The following is a 6,369-nucleotide window of genomic DNA, read 5'->3' as shown; positions in this document are numbered from 1 at the left end:
CCAATGAAGTAACATCTCAAACTTTGTGTTCAAGCAAGCAAATAACATATACTTTCAAAGTTCATGTTCTGTTCAACCGAAATGTGGACAACGATGTTGCATTTCCTTAAGCGCTTAGCACATCATTCATTCGTTTGTCTCTCTAGGTCAAGACTCTTAAATGATCTTTTGCAGATAACATCAGAGACCATTGGTTGCAGCACATGGACGGTGAGCTCTTTTGAACTGGAATACATGATGCGATGATCATTACTTACATTAATCAGTTGAGATTGAGCAACCAAGCAGTATATAGTTGACACATTCCCTTTCACTGTACCAATGAAAGGTGCATATATATTATTTCAAACACATGAACAAGACCGCTGAAGCTCGTAGTTCCATTTGATCATCTGCACTTTTATAAGATAAGATCATCAATGGGACCCACAGCAAATATAATGGTGAAAAAGTGCAACAGTTTACCCTATATATATCCATCCCAATATTAAAAACTTCTTTTCCTATTTTACAGCCTGTTTTTCGGGTTTTCTAGAAATCATATCACTATCGGTTTTTTAGCACCGGCACTGATGAGTACCCCCATCACTGCCGGTTTGGTTGTGCCGATTCAAAAACCGACATTGGTGGCCATTTTGAAGCAGCAATGATTTCGAAATCTACTAGTGGTAACTCCCCTAACCGTTCCTCATATCCATCACTTGTCTCCACCCAAATGATATATATACAGATAGGAGCCAGTGGTAGTCTTCCTTCAATCGGAGGCGTACTTCTAGCTTAGTCTTAGTTTTCTCTGTTGTCAAGACATATACAAAATATATAGCGTATCACACAGTGAATGGAGTTACTTGTAAATCCAGCAGGCTGCTTGCACAGATGGGAAGTGTGATCTAGTGGGTGGGATTAGGAGGCATCAAGAACCACAGTTATCTCGTAGATCATATGCAAATGGCTCAACCATAATGGTGTAGATAGCACTGATTGCCGAGAAGGTGGCACAGTAAGAATCGTATCTTTACAGGACTATATTAATTGCCCAGATCACAACTACTCCATCAGTAAAGCCTTCACTTGTGTACCAGGGCAGTGCAGCGAACAAGCACTACTAAGGGAGGTTAGAGAGGAGATGCACAAAATTGAAAGCCACTCTGCTTGACATGAACTTCAGTCATATTCCACTTTTGCTCATGCAACTGTGTCTTATACTCCAGGAAGCTCCAAGGATGAGGGCTGCTCACACTGAGCCTGGCCCGCCCACTCCGCAATCCTTGGCAAGTTAAATTTCCATTTTCATGGAAATCTCGGATTGTAGTCTCCACATACACACAATCTATCAGCCTAGTTGTTTCCGCTGAAGCGTTTCCACATATCACAAGAACTTGATATGAACGTATCTCGTCGAATGTATCACTACAGGAACTGCTGGATTCCCCGAGTGCCAGTTGCACTCGGGGAAGGCCCAGTTGCACTCGGGGAAGCCTTCCCCGAGTGCAACACTCGGGGAAGAGCCTCCGGCTAATCCTCTCACGGGAAAGTTGCCTTCCCCGAGTGTCAAAAATCGTGCACTCGGGGAAGGCTTTGCCGAGTGCCGTGCTGGCACTCGGGGAAGACTTGACGCCGTTGGCCGATGGCCGACGTCATTTTCTTTTTCTTTTTCTTTTTTGATTTTCTTCCCCGAGTGCAACACTCGGGAAAGATTTTTGAATTTTTTTTTAAATACTCTTTGACGAGTGCCGCAGTTCAGGCACTCGGGGAAGAAATTTGTTTTTTTTTAAATCCCTCTTCCCCGAGTGCCACAGCACAGGCACTCGGGGAAGCCACCTCTAAAATTCTTTTTTTTTGTTTTTTGCTTTTCCATGTAAACAACAAAGCATATATATATATATATCACAAACCACAAATCAACACCAATATATCACAAACCACATTTATATATCACAAACGACCAAATTTGTCCGAAATCCACAATATATTACAAACCACACGTTCAAAAGTACACACTATTCCAAGTTCACAAGTTCAATACATAAAAACGACTCCGAAGGCGGCTCATGGCAACTGTGAGGGGTGGGACGCCCCAGCGTGCGATCCCGGCGACGGTCCAGGTGGGGATGGTCCGACGTGCGATGCCGGCGACCCTTCGACATGGTTCGACGCCGCCCCCGATTGATGCTGCAAAAAAGAGAAGAGATTGCACGTGAGTGACAAGATAAAAATGTAAGGAGTTTAAAGAAAAGTTGAAAATTTCGGCAACACCTCCCCTGCACGGGGAGGTTTCCAAAACCTGCAAGAAAAACGTCGGCACGAAGGCCGACAACCACATTTCCGGCACGAAGGCCAACACATCAATAAATCCGGCACGAAGGCCGACACATCAACAAATCCGGCACGAAGGCCATCACTAGGTTTGACACTAAGCATGAGCAAAGAAAGTAAAACATCCGTACTCATACTCACCGGAGTAGACTCTCGACGATGTGGTGGTGGTGCAAGCAGCTGTGCTGGGATCTCCCGCTGCCCAAGTTGTTGCTGCCCAAGTTGACCTGTCTAAAAGATATTTTCAGAAAGAAAAGATCAGTAAAAGAAAAGGAATGAAGTAGCACACTTTAAACATCTTGAAAAGCATCACCACATAAAATATCTAGCAAATTCTAAGCTCACAGATTGAAGGCATTGTGTATTTCATTAGAGGAGGCAGATTGAAGGCATTGTGTATTTCATTCAGAGTAAGCTAAGTTATAAAATATAAATATATACAAATAGAAAATTTAACAACTATCAATGTATTTAAGGTTGCATCAGACTGCTAAATGAAACCAGTTACAACTGTACACTAAGCCTGCATCAGACTGCTGTGAACTTTTCATTTAAGCCCGCTAGAATTAGACCTGAACCATCTTGCCACCTCTGAATTCTCTCTCATTTAAGCCTGCTAGAATTCGTCAACTTCACCAAACATAAACAGCATGAAATTCTCCTAGTTAAGGCAACTTTTAGCCAACTGATAGAAAAGGTTTGGAAAAAGTAGTAGTAGTAGAATAAAGTGCATCTGGTAACTGAAAAAGAGCAGCAAGCCACCTTTTAAACAGACCAAAAGAAGAAAAACTGTAGTTAGAGAAATGGGAGTTGGCCTTGAGGAAGCATTGAACTGTCCAGCAAAGTTCAGTGAATCCCCTCTGTCAACTGGTCACAAGGCAAAGTTCATCTCCAAATGTCTGCAAAACAGTAACTAATGTCAATCCTTTGCACTTGGTGTTAGCACATGCATCATATCATAAAGGAACAAATTCATTTTCTACAAGCTCTGCCCATTTGATAAAAAACAAAAAAAAATAGAAGAAAGGATATTAGTTTGTTTCACCTAGTATATCTGGGAAAGTTTGTGAAATAGGTACATTGGGAAAGCTTGTGAAATTTGATCCTAGTCGCACCTTGGTATCTGGAAGGAAAATAAATAAATTTCAAATTAATGGGCGATGATTCTTGTTTCGTTGTACTGTCCATTTAGAACAAAAGAAATTCCATGAAATTTAGCAAGCATAAAGATGAAGATGATGCAAGCAATTTATCCTGTTTACTTATCTACATGTACTGCTTATTTTCCAAATCGTACTATCAAATCATAAAAAGTCATACTTGCTGAGATAAACATATAGCATACAAATCTCCTCTACATCACCCTGCAACTTGGTTTATCCAAATGATAGGCATGTATTGATTTGTATGTTTGACTGATCGAACTATGCAACCTTTTCATGAAGAACCATGATCCTGAGCAGCTATAGGGCTGGAATGAAGAGCATGTGCTGCACAGTGATAGAATTATATAAAAGATAGAACATAAAAAAGCTGCAACAGGGAAGGAGATATGATTCATAGTCTACCTTCTTTTCTTCACAGGCTTGATTTTAGTGATGCCCCCAAAGACTTTCCTGACAACTTCATAGTCATCCTGCTCAATGATCAAAAAGAGATATGATACTTGTCAGAAACCCAAATTCAATGGGTTGGGAAAATAGAACTGCACAATAGTAAAAAGGTCTAAATTTTTCAGTCACAGCATGGCTGTCACAAGGACTAAGAGTAATTACAAAATGATTTAAACCAGGATATATTAATAATTAATAAATAAATAAATAAAAGCATGTGAATAACAGCAGCCATTACTTGACGTAGACATAATGTGCCCCTGCAGTCCACAAAGCAACAAATCAGGTGCATTGGACAAGAGTTGAGATTAAACTGAAATCTGCACCTATCTCATTTGTTAAAACATCAAAATCAGAAAAAATGTATGTTCTATGGGACTAAACTTCAGAACAAATTTGATGAAGTTTAATAGTAAATTAATGTAACCCAAACCTGATCTGTAGTGGTGGTGCCCCTACTGTGCATTCTAATTGAGTGACAAGCATTCTAATGTAGCTAAAGCAGTAAGAAATTAACCTGAAGTTTCAACTGTGAGCTAGCCCCTACTTACTCAAATGCTCAAGTTTTGAAAATATAAATGTATCTCAAGTTTCAACTTGCCTGCTCTGATGGTTCACTCTGAAGTCTGAAAACGATTTGCTAAAATTTGATACATTGAGCTGGCAGCACTCCCTGTTTAAAGATTCAACATGGAAATTCTGAAAGTTGCTGACTCTTCGTTCAGTTCAGGTGAACTCGACTGGGATAAAGAACTAATCACATTTTAGGCAATATATATGTGGAATCCGATATGATGCAATGTCTATTTTGTGTCCTATTATTCAAATCTTCTATGAGGAATGTGTATGCTTAAAAAACTGACAAATTTGCATGACTCACAGTTGCATCGATGGCTCTTTGATAAATTTGCTTTTTTTGCTATTGAATCGCAAACTGTAACCGGCAAGAAAAGGAAATTATTAGCTAAACAGGCAGAGATTAGGGATTGGGTTCCTACCAATGCATGGTGGTGATCCTAGAGAGGTCGTTGCACAGCCAATCCCTCGAGCACCATGTGGCCGAGCTCCCGCTCCTGCGATGCGTACCGGCGCCAAAGCTCGGAGATCTGGATCTGGGTCCCTACGAACTTGAGCTCCGCCATGGGCACCCGTCCTCCTCCTTCTTCTTCCTCCTTCTCCTCCCCTTCCCCTTCTTCTTCTCCTTCTTCTTCCTCCTCTTCCCCTTCCTCCTCCTTCTTCTTCCTCCTTCCTCCACCTACCTCCTCCTTCTCTGCTCCCTGACCAGCGGCAGAAGGAAAGGCTGGACGGGGCAGAAGGAAAGGCACGGACAGACGGACACGGACAGACGGACGGAAAGGCTGGACGGGGCCGGGGCCGAGGCTGGGAGCGCCAGGCGGCTTATTAAATATTATCTAAGCCAAACAACAGTTGGACCTCAGTCGGGAAAATCTAGTGGGAGATATTCCTAGCCAACTGGTTCTGTCGTAAATCTGGTGTGAGTTCGGAGACATTGTTCCAAGACCCGTCACAATACAATCCTTGCATTGTTCTATTTTTCCAACTATAAATCTGGGAATTCATATAAAGTTGTTCCAGATTAACTGTCCTTGCTCAGCCTGTCTTCAGGTTACCTGACCTTGGACTCTAATATCACGTGTTTGATTTGTGTAGCTAGCATTCGTAAGCTAGCTAATATACCCAAAATCACAATCAAGACGGAATAAGAGTAGACAACTATGGTTTGCTGAGAGAGCATTAGGGTAAAAACATAGTAGATTCACATTTTGCTCGATCGGACACCCTTAATCGACTGTGAATCTTCATATTAGGCCCTATTTGGATCCACCTAACTAAAGTTTAGCTAGCTAAAATTTCAAAGTTAAACTTTAGCCAGCTAAAAGTTCTCTCAGCTAAACTTTAGCTGGGGTGTTTGTATCCTCCAGCTAATAGACTCAGCTAAACTTTATCTGAGTTGAACAGCTAAACTTTAGCTAGTCTTTTAGTTGGGCTGTTTTGATCCCTAGTAGCTAAATGTAGTCAGCTAAATTTTAGTTGGGGATCCAAACAGGCCCTTATTTACCTGTCGAGCCAAAATATATCACCAAACTAAGCTTTTTTGAATGAAATGGTTTCTTCATGTTTTATTTTCTGATGGTTATAGTTCACTGATTCAGACTCCAAATTAAACCGAGGCTCATCTTCCAAACCAGAATTGGGAAACCGGACACCTATGCTTTACTCTTATACAGATGGCTGCCTATCCAAGAGTTTTTACTGGGTAGTAGCTTATTCGCTGCTGCGATATGTGGAAGTGCATGACATGGTTAGGTATGTATGTATATATGAAGCATGCAGGAATGACCGGTGAAGTATATCCATGTCTGATGTTAGGTGAGATGAAGCAAATTCATGCAGCCACCAAGTCATGCATGCATGCATG

At 41.3% G+C, this 6,369-nt stretch overlaps 1 long non-coding RNA gene across 10 annotated transcripts; it reads right to left on the bottom strand.

The window, feature by feature from the left end:
- Positions 1 to 1,913: 1,913 nt before the first annotated feature.
- LOC136484060 (uncharacterized) lies at positions 1,914 to 5,323 on the bottom strand. Of its 10 annotated transcripts, none has more exons than XR_010765750.1 (8): positions 4,928 to 5,323; positions 4,810 to 4,863; positions 3,885 to 4,682; positions 3,750 to 3,806; positions 3,362 to 3,439; positions 3,079 to 3,215; positions 2,458 to 2,547; positions 1,914 to 2,172 (listed from the first exon to the last, which is right to left on the bottom strand). It is a non-coding gene; the product is annotated as an uncharacterized lncRNA (long non-coding RNA). The 10 variants fall into 10 exon arrangements; XR_010765751.1 differs by having other exon boundaries at positions 3,885 to 4,669; XR_010765753.1 differs by having other exon boundaries at positions 3,885 to 4,602.
- Between the last annotated feature and the right edge of the window lie 1,046 nt (positions 5,324 to 6,369).

Source organism: Miscanthus floridulus, chromosome 9, assembly GCF_019320115.1.
Source record: "Miscanthus floridulus cultivar M001 chromosome 9, ASM1932011v1, whole genome shotgun sequence".
Classification (NCBI taxonomy): domain Eukaryota; kingdom Viridiplantae; phylum Streptophyta; class Magnoliopsida; order Poales; family Poaceae; genus Miscanthus; species Miscanthus floridulus.
This window is presented reverse-complemented; position numbering and strand designations above follow the sequence as displayed.